The sequence below is a fragment of the Xiphophorus hellerii genome, chromosome 5 (assembly GCF_003331165.1).
Source record: "Xiphophorus hellerii strain 12219 chromosome 5, Xiphophorus_hellerii-4.1, whole genome shotgun sequence".
In the NCBI taxonomy this organism is placed as follows: Eukaryota; Metazoa; Chordata; class Actinopteri; order Cyprinodontiformes; family Poeciliidae; genus Xiphophorus; species Xiphophorus hellerii.
Genome location: NC_045676.1, coordinates 33,252,715 through 33,263,361, shown reverse-complemented (window position 1 = coordinate 33,263,361; position 10,647 = coordinate 33,252,715). Strand labels below are relative to the sequence as shown.

At 42.7% G+C, this 10,647-nt stretch overlaps 1 long non-coding RNA gene across 1 annotated transcript; it reads right to left on the bottom strand.

Moving 5' to 3' along the window:
• Nucleotides 1–1,435: 1,435 nt before the first annotated feature.
• LOC116720417 (uncharacterized) lies at nt 1,436–2,110 on the bottom strand. Its single transcript, XR_004339383.1, has 2 exons — nt 1,880–2,110; nt 1,436–1,776 (listed from the first exon to the last, which is right to left on the bottom strand). It is a non-coding gene; the product is annotated as an uncharacterized LOC116720417 (long non-coding RNA).
• Between the last annotated feature and the right edge of the window lie 8,537 nt (nt 2,111–10,647).

The following is a 10,647-nucleotide window of genomic DNA, read 5'->3' as shown; positions in this document are numbered from 1 at the left end:
ATGAGCTCTTAGCCTTCTGCTCTTTCTGTGCTGCCTGGTTTTTGGACTCTATATTTTTGGATCATCGTTAAATCATCATTTTCTTCATTCCAACCTGGGTCCACAGCGTCTTCCTCACCACCTCTAACTGCGTATCATGACAGCTGCAGGTTATCTGAAGTATTTCTCCTTTTGAGAGAACATCAGTCAACATAACACTCCCTTTAAAAGATAAATGATGTCCTTTCCCCATAATAACACATAATATGAAAGATAATCTCTACCTGTGATTGCTTCCATAAACTCTTATTTCAGCAGAGCGTGCAGCTGACACTTTCTGCTCTCGTCTGTGTTGCTCACTTCGCTGAGTCTTTGACGTGATCAACTCCCAGTTGACTTTTTTTTCTTCCAAACAACTGTAGTGAAGCTAACATGAAATAGAGACACACAGAGGGCAAAGGCATGAGACACACTGTGTGATGAGAAGCTGTGATGTGCATCTGTCACAGATGTGCATGTATGTCAGGAGTGTGTACGCATCAGCGATCAGCTCAGCCTGGTGAATGCACTTTCAGATTGGGGTGGGGCCCTGAAGTCATTCCTTCATGCATGGCTTTGTTGATGCTTAAAATTTAGCTTTTGCTCAAACTCCAGCACAAATACCACTGGTGGTATTTGGGAAGCTTTTAGTGGCTTTTAGTGGCTGTCTTAGAAAGTTTTATTAATTAAAACAAATACCAGTGAAAGGGGAAGTGCAAAAGAGAATTTTTTTTATTTTATTTTTTAAAATCCCCAGAAGAACCTTGAAAAGACGACAGTTAACCGCAAACAAGTACTGATGTCTATTTATGTGTTTTATATACCAATGAAGTCGGAAGTTATATTTGGGAAAAGGCACCTTTTACTCAATCATGCTCTAGCTGCAAGTTCAAAAACAAGTAAGACCTAATTTTTGGTGCAAGACAAGTGGTAAACCCATGGAGGACTAGTATTTCTCACTGCTCCATTGAGTCAACCAGGAGGAGATTTATTTAGCACACTTGCATACACATTGCAAATTCAACAGTTACAACAGATCTTCCAAGATTTCACAACATATCCGAAAAGCTCCCAATTTTTAATGGTTAAAAAACTTTTTATAGGACTTCATCTCTGTTGGTGTGTATTTGGATATTTCAACCAATGGCATTGTTTTCCCCAATTTACAGTTGTTTTGGCTCAACTCACAACACTGGTCAATAGGCAAAAAACTGTCTGGGATTTTTCAACTGTTTTAAGGTAAAGTTGATGTGATGAATCCAATAAGCACATTGGTTTTGCTCAATCAGGTCAACTTTCTGAATTATGGATGCAACATGAGCATCAAAATTAATGACTTGTTCTCACATATGGATCGGTTTCCTGAGAATCTGGGATCAATGAGTGATGAGCAGAAGGAGAGATTCAATCAGGACATTTTTTTTTTTTTGGCGCCGGCACAGCTGGCTGCTTGCAGATGCAGCTCCTGTCGTGTGTGTTAGTCTGTGTATATTTGCTGTAACCGACTAAGGATCCGTGCTTAAAGAACCCATAGACCATCAGTTAAGCTTTCCACAATGGCTGGATGTGGTTTTGTCGCTGTTCTCTGCGTTCTTCTGCTACTTTTTCTACTCTTTGTTATGGAGAACCTCGCCGAATGGAGTAGCGGCATTGTTTACGCGCATGAACAGCTGATTGCGCTGTGTAAGCCTCTGCTGCTGCCCGGAGACAGGCCTGTGGTCCCAGAGGAGTTACGGAGGAGACGCCGGGGCTGCAGGTCTGGAGTTAAACGGAGGGAGAAGAGGAGACGGCACAAACCAGCGGTACTGGCGATGATTGTGGGGAACGTGAGGTCTTTGGGGAATAAGACAGACGAACTCACGGCGCTGGTTAGGACCCAGAAGGAGTACAGGGAGTGCAGTATCTTCTGCTTCACGGAAACCTGGCTACACTCGCTTATTCCAGACTGCAGCGTGGAGGTTCCTGGATTTTCCTTGGTGCAGGGGGACAGGGACGTTTCCAAGAGTCGGAAGAAGAAGGGCGGCGGGATTGCACTTTATGTGAGTGAGAGGTGGTGTAATCCCGGTCATGTTAACGTGAAGGAACAGATTTGTAGCCCGGACATTGAACTTCTGGCTGTGGGAATGCGGCCGTATTATTTACCGAGGGAGTTTATGTCCGCCATTTTGATCGCTGTTTACATTCCCCCATCAGCTGATGCAGCGGTGGCCTGTGACGTCATCAGCTCTACCGCAGCCAAACTCCAGACTCAACACCCGGACGCCTTCATGGTCATCACAGGTGACTTTAACCATGCGTCATTGAACAAAACTCTACACAACTTCCAGCAGTATGTTGACTGTCCCACCAGGGAAAAACAAAATGCTGGATCTCCTGTATGCTAATGCCAAAGATGCATACAGCGCCACAGCCCTGCCCCCCCTTGGCAGGTCGGACCACATCTTGGTAAGGATGACTCCCAAGTATGTCCCTTTAGTGAGTAGGCAGCCTGTGCGCATCAGGACGGTGAGGAGGTGGACACAGGAGGCAGCTGAGGGCACTGCAGGACTGCTTTGGGTCGACAGACTGGGATGTGCTCTGTGTGCCTCATGGGGAGGACATTGACAACATGTCTGACTGCATCACGGACTACATCAGATTCTGTGAGGACACTGTCATGCCAGCCCGGACCGTGCGCTGCTTCTCCAACAACAAACCCTGGATTACCAGTGACCTGAAGGCACTTCTAAACAAAAAAAGATGGCTTTCAGGTCTGGAGATAAGGAGGAGCAGAGGAGAGTTCAGCGTGAACTCAGAGAGACACTGAGGACATGCAAGGACAACTACAGGAGGAAGCTTGAGTCTAAACTCGAGCAGAACAGTGGGACAGATGTGTGGAAAGGAATGAAGCAAATCGCTGGGATGAAGGGGAAGGACACACAGACATCTGGGAGCCTGGATAGAGCAAACCAGTTCAACCAGTTTTTCAACAGGTTTAGCTCACCTCCTGCTACTCCCCTACCACCACCAGCCCCCCACACATCCACACTGCCCCAAGTTGTTCAATCCACCTACTGGCATTCTCGTGCACACCACCTCTCCTCATTGAATTCAATGAGAAAGTGTGTCCAAACTTTTGGTCTGTATCGAGTACAGACCAAAAGTTTGGACACACAGTTGTGTCCAAACTTTGGTCTGTACTGTATTTAAATATACATATCTGCATTTTTTGAATCTTTGCAAGGACTGCTCTAAGTTGCTTTTTATATTAACAGCATTTCATATTTTTACAATTCATAGCATTTTATATTTTATTTTTATTTTATCTACAACTACTACTCAGTGGTAGTTGTTATTGTGTCTTGTCTCTATGCTGTAACTGTGAAGTAATTTCCCTGCTGGGATGAATAAAGTATTTCTATTCTATTCTATTCTAAAAGACATGGAGAATTTTGCACGATGAAGATGTAATGTTCAATTTACATGTACTTACCTTGTAAGAGCTTATTATTCAATTTACAGAGATCCAAGTTTGTAAAATTTAATTAATACAGTTAGAAAACATGTTTTCTCCTAAGACTTTTTTGGATGAGAAACATTAATGGAAATGAACTGATAATGTCACAAAAATTTTATTAATTAAGTCAGAAGATTTCTCTAAATCAAATTAGAATAAAGACCTGACCTGAAAAATGGATGTCATTTTAATTCAGCGGTGCAAAAACACAGACAACTTCCAAGAAAGTTTTTTGCAACGCAGTTTAATGAGTGTGTATTTAAGACTTCCAGTAATTCGTCTGTTAGAAAACTGAGTGTTTTCTAACAGCCTTTGTCACTACTTTTGAAGTTGTTATTCCTTATCTATCCGAATCTATCCAAACGAAAACCCCCTCTTGACATTTTGGATCCAACTGACATTACTAAAGCACGCAAAAAGCTTTTTCAGGTCAAACTGATCTGGAACAGTACCATAACTGTTAGAAGAATTATTATCTAGGTTCATTTACTTAAGAGTTTATTTTAACAGTTATGTTTTCATATTATTATTCTGTTTTATGTTTACTTTATTAATCTTTTGTAGTACATTATTAACTTTGTATAGGATGTTTGCCTGGAAGCTAAAAACGTTAAAACATTCATGTGTTATCAGTTTCCTGTGAAACTGATTGGTTGCGGTCAGCCTCATGCCCTTGTAAGGGCATGTCCACAGAAGGTTCCAGAACATCCTATAGGAAAGATCGTTGGTCAATTTTTTGTGTGACTGTGTGAAGAAGCCCAACCTCCTTTTTCTATACATAATAAAGAGCAATGCAGAGAAGGAGCTGGCAGAGTTGATCCCAGACAGTGTTTGACGGCGGTTCTCCGCGTCTGGCTTCTGCTCTGCTCTTCTGCAGAAAAGTAATTTGTGTTTCTTGTTGATTCTTTGCAGGTTAGGACCTAAAATAAACCTATCATTTTGGGGGCTCGTCCGGGATTCCCAACATACCCGCCGCTGACGGAGGGAGTACGACGCGCTGAAAGCTGCCGGCAGTCAGGTTCTTCAGACCTGTAAAGTCCTGGGGGGTAACTTCCTCGCTGGGCCAGCGTTTTAGGTCACCTCCTTCTGCCAACGGCGGATTGACGGGATTTACACCGGGACAGAGCAGGAATCAACCAAGTAAGTGAATTGTATGGGCGGTTTTAAGTCCCCTGTTTGATGTCAAGGAAAAACAAAGAGGGAAAGTACAAAAACACATAGGAAGGGAAAGATGATAAGTGTGATACCTTAAAAAACAGTGGGAAAAGTAAGTGGTCGGCTTGTTGGGGATGAGTATCAAGAATTCTCCACTCAAATCACTTATTGAATTGAGTCGAAGCGAGAATTACCACAAGAACTTGACCACCACCCCACTCTTCCTATCCCCCGTTCCGTAGAGTCCACCCTAGGTGTGTAAGGAACGGGACGAAAACACTGTAAGATATGGGTTCTTCACATGGGAAGGTGAAAAGTCTTAAAGGGGATGAGAAGTTTATGTGTCAGATGGAGCCAGGAAACTTAATGTACCTGACTAAATGGAAAAAGAAGTACGGTGTAGATGGCGTGTTGAAAGTGGAACAATGGAAAGATGTGGTGTGTAAATTAGAAACAAGTGTTAGTTCACAAACTGGTACTAGACAACAGAAAAAATTAAAATAACTTGTAGTTGCATGTAAGTGGTTAACCCAGGCACAAAATAGACTGAATGTGCACGCTAAAAATAAATTAGACCGAAAAACCGAAGCTGTTTGTTAGATCAGAAGATAATGAAACTCAACCCCGAACTCGAATACGTGCACAAAAATCCCAACCCCCAGCCTCTGACCCAAGGGAGGACGCTCCCGAGGCATCAGGGGGTGTGTCAACAGGCCAGCCTGCAAAAATCGAAAAAAAAACAGGAAACATTAGGTCCGTCCCAATCCACTCGCAGTAAAACGACCGTGACAGCTGCTAAAAATCCATGTACAAATGGAAAATCCTCCTCCATATAATTCTTCTAAAACTCCGGGTCCTTTCAGCTCATATCAAAATTTGTACCCATCACTGTCTGAGCCATCAGAAGAGTTATAGCCAATGGTTCAGGTCGCAAATCCTAATCCGGGGGAGGAAAATAAACATCCTACTATACTAGTTTTCCATCCGTGGTCTCTTGAAGAAGCCCGAAAAGCTGTGGAAGGTGTAACTTCTCCAAAAGAAGATCTTGATAAATGGATCATGGATATGGAAGGAATTTATAATTCCTATGGATTAAACGGATATGAATTTGGCCAAGCCATGCAATCTTCTTTAGGGAAAGATTGGGCAAAAGTCCGGGGCACTTATACTGGATACTCATTCCGTTCTCCAGGAACTTCCATACCAAGCTACTATGGGCAGCGAATTACAAAATCAGTGGGATGAAGTACAACAAAAAGCTAAGGAGGTCTTTGCTAGGCACGCAGATTACTCCCACCTTGGTTCAATTAAACAAAAATCAGGGGAAGATGTAGATGATTTTAAAATCCATTTTGAAAAAGAATATAAATTTCACAGCGGCATCATGTTCAATGATCACAATGACTCCCCTTACCAACAATTTAAAAATATGTTAATGTCCGGGTTTCTCCCACACATTGCTAAATGGATTAGAAAACATCTAGTGACATTTAACACCTCCACTGTTCATGAGTTAATGGAATATGTACGGCATGCTGAGAAACATGCCAAAAAAGGAGGAGGCAGTGCTAGTGGGGGAGACGCACATATTTTCTGGGCAGATTCCACCTCTGACCCAGGGGAAGTGTTCTCATTTCAAACCACCTGACCCCCTCAAGGAAATAGGTGGGTTTCAGGGGGGCAGGGGCGGCCCTCGGGCTAGGGGGTTGTCTCAGTTAAGAAACAGAACACCACAAACAGAGGAGGGATGCTGGATTTGCGGGTCACTAGATCACTGGTCTAAAGAATGTCCTAATCAGAGACAGACGCCATACCAAAGAGGGAGGAGGGGAGGTCGCAGGGGCAGTTCACGACCTTATCAAGCGTGACTAGATGAACCAACTGTTACAGACGAGGTTCAGGCTCAAGTTGTTAATGTGTATGGGGCATGGGAACTCTAAATGCATTAAAAGAAAAGCTGTATATTTTTCTGACCGTCCATGGTCAGCCTGTGACCTTCTTATGTGACTCTGGAGCATGTAAAACCTGCGTTAAAGACAGTGTAGGGCTTAAATCCTCCAATACTCCTATATTTGTAAAATCAGCAAATGGTCAAACTTCACAAGAGTGGGTGTCACGCTCCACTGACATCTGTGATCCTCAGACAGGCAAAAGGCTGCATGCCCCTGTTTTCCCTACAAAGGGAGGAATGAAAGCTGTAAGAGTTGAAAGCGTTAGGGCCACAGTAACTGAAAAACCAGTGTATTACGCTCTGCAGCTGCCATTTCTTTAACGGATAAGTGAAAAAAGTGAACTCTTAACCAAAGCAAAAGAGTCTCTTTCTGTCCCTGTTGATGAAACACCATTAGCGGAACCACATGTTACCATGAATGTGTGTTTGACACCAGATGACACATATGCAAAAGAATTCTTAAAGCAGGCACCAATGATTGTGGCCACCCAGTATTTGTACACTGATGGAAACTCGTTTGCAGCAGCATCTGTGTTTCTGCCCACACAACAGCTATCCTTTTATTGCCTACCAGGGGTCCCACATCTGTCTTTGTTTAAAGCTGATGACACACAATGCAGAGACACAGGTCCCCATTTAAAAGCAGCAGAAATGGCATCTGATTTTCTGCCCTGCCCTCAAAAGGTAGGCTGGATGTACAGTCCACGTACAGAGCTTTGGAGAATGTCGTACAGAGTTCTCTTTGATACAGAACCAAAAGTTACAGATTTGCCCTGACTCAATTTAGATTCTACAGTCCTACTATCACAGTCTGATGAGGATGACCTACAGACACTGCCTATGACCTTATGGTCTACAGGCCCAACAGATGTAGGATTAATTACTATAGTGGAACCGGTCACTATTACTCCAAAATCACAGTGTAGGCCAAGAATAAAACAATACCCGCTAAAACCGGAAGCACAGAAAGGAATAAAACCTGTTGTAAAAGACCTTTTGGATGCTGGAATAATTAGACTATGTCCTGACTCACCATGTAACACTCCAATTTTTCCAGTACAAAAGGCTGATGGAAAAAATTGGCGGATGATCCAAGATCTCCGTGCTGTAAATGCAGCAGTCCAAACTCGAGCCCCAAATGTTCCAGATCCACACACATTGCTTAATTCCCTAGACCCAGAAAGCAAATTTTTCACCGTGATCGATTTAAGTAATGCTTTTTTCTCAATACCAGTACATCCTGACTCACAATACTGGTTTGCTTTCATTTTTGAAGGAAAAAAGTATACTTGTACACGTTTGCCACAGGGTTTTGCTGATAGTCCAACTATTTTTACACAAGCAGTCATGACTTGTCTGGAAAGTTTTACTCTGCAAAATGGCAGTCAAATCCTGGTATATGTAGATGACCTTCTCATAGCATCTAAAAGTAAAGCAGCATGTAAAGCAGATTCTCTGCAACTTTTACATCACCTTGCATCTACTGGAAATAAAGTTAGCAAATTAAAGTTACAGTGGGTTCAACAACAGGTTCGTTATTTGGGACATCAGATTTCTGAAAATGGAAAAGAAATACATGATGAGCAAAAATCTGCAATAGCGAATGCTCCAAAACCTGTAACAAAAAAACAGATGGTGGCTTTTCTAGGCCTCTGTAATTATTGCAGAGCCTGGATCCCACAGTTTGCAGAAAAAACACAACTGCTACTTAATCTCATTTATGAGACTCCTATGGCCATGTCTGAGGTGATAACATGGACACCTGAAGCTGAAAAACAGTTCACAGATTTGAAAACAGAGCTTATCTCATCCACAGTTCTTGCGCTGCCTGATTACAGAAAGCTGTTCATTCAAACTGTTGATTGTAAAAATGGGTTTATGTGCTCAGTCCTGTTACAGTCTCATGGAGGAAAATTAAAACCTGTTGCATATTATTCCAAACGGTTAGACCCAGTTGCATCTGCCCTCCCTCCCTGTTTACAGGCCATATGCTCAGCTGCTCTAGCTGTGGAGAGCTCGGCAGAAGTGGTTTTGTACCACTCGCTCATTCTGTTGGTTCCTCATGCGGTTGATGTGCTGTTGCTGCAGGCAAAAATGTCTTTTCTGTCACCTGCTCGACAGCTCTCCTACACAGCACTTCTGCTTTCTCAACCTCATTTAACGATCCAGAGATGTACTGTTCTTAATCCTGCTACTCTCGTTCCAACTGCTACAGACGGTGTTCCACATGATTGCGTGATTGAAACTGAAAAATTACAATTACCGCATCCAGATTTGTCTGACGTTCCACTAAATACGGGCAATGTATGGTTTGTGGACGGATCCTGTTCTAAAAATTACAAAGTGGAGACTCAATCAGGTTATGCAGTGGTGACCTCTGCTGGTGAAATAGTTGAAGCCAAACAGATTAAAGCACATCATTCAGCCCAGGCTGCTGAACTAATTGCTTTGACTAGGGCTTGCGAGTTGGTCAAGATGTAACTATTTACACTGATAGTCAATATGCATTTTCTACAGTTTTCTTTTTTGCTAAACAATGGGAACGCAGGGGTATGATCACTAGTACCGGCAAACCTGTTACACATGCTACGCTTCTGTTATCTCTACTTCAGGCTATACTCTTGCCATCTAAGTTGGCCCTTCTCAAATGTGTTGCTCACACTAAAGGGACTGATTTTGTGTCAACCGGTAACCGTTATGCAGATGACACAGCTAAGCTAGCTGCTACAGGCGCTTTTGGTGTGTCAGAAATATATCATGCGACATTACGGGAACTTCTTATTGATCTAGAAGTTCTCCTGTCACACCAACAAACTGCTCACCGTGCTGAACAACGCTCATGGCTCAGTAAGGGTGCTGTTAGGAACACAACAGGCCTTTATATGCTTAACAACAAACCTATTCTTCCCAAAAATCTTTTTAATGCTGCAGCAATTCTGACTCATAGCTGTTGCCATGTATCCACAGGTGGGATGGTTCACATAATTCAGCAGCATTTTTCAGCGTTTGGTTTTAATGTATATGCTAAAACTTTCTGTAGAGCATGTACAATCTGTGTAAAACACAATCCACAGGGAAATGTTTGACCGAAAAGGGGTCAATTTCCAAAGCCACAATACCCATTTGAGACTATGCATATGGATTTTATTGAACTTTCTCAAAGTGGTCCCTATAAATATTGCCTAGTGATGGTAGATGCTTTCTCTAAATGGGTTGAAATTGTCCCAGCAAAACATGCAGATGCACTAACTGTAGCTAAAGCAATATGCAGAACTATCATCCCAACTCATGGCATCTCACAGGAAATCTACAGTGACAATGGTCCACATTTTGTGAACCAAGTCATTCGGTTAATGGCAGACAGATTGCAGATAACATTAAAAAAACATTGTTCTTACCATCCCCAAAGCACAGGTTTAGTTGAAAGAACAAATTGGACAATTAAATCCAGACTTAAAAAATGTATGGAAGAGACTTAAAGGCCATGGCCAGAGTGTCTGGATTTAGTTAAAATGTACATGAGAATTGTGCCCACTGGGAATGGTTTAACTCCTTTTGAAATAGTACACGGCAGAGCTTTTAAGCTTCCTTTATTTAAAGACACCACACCACCACCAGATGACAGTGAAAAAACCTTAGTTGATTACATGAAAGAAATGTTACAGTCTAAGGAAGTGTCAAATGCAAATTCACTGCCAGAAGAACCTCTATCTTCACAGGACCTCCAGGCGGTGAAACCAGGCGATTGGGTTTTCATCAAGGCCATTAAGAGACAGAACTGGGCCTGCCCACGGTGGGAGGGACCGTTTCGAGTGCTCTTGACCACTCCCACTGCAGTAAAGATCGCTGAGAGACCATCCTGGATTCACCTCAGCCACTGTAAGTTGCAGAGTGTTGGAGACCTAGGTGGGGAAGTCCGACTACACAGGGGTGTGGTTTTATAGGACTGCATATCTCAAAGGCGGTGAAGAACTCATCTTATCCCTGTTCCATAGAGTCCTAGGTAAACTCTGACATCTCTGTAACC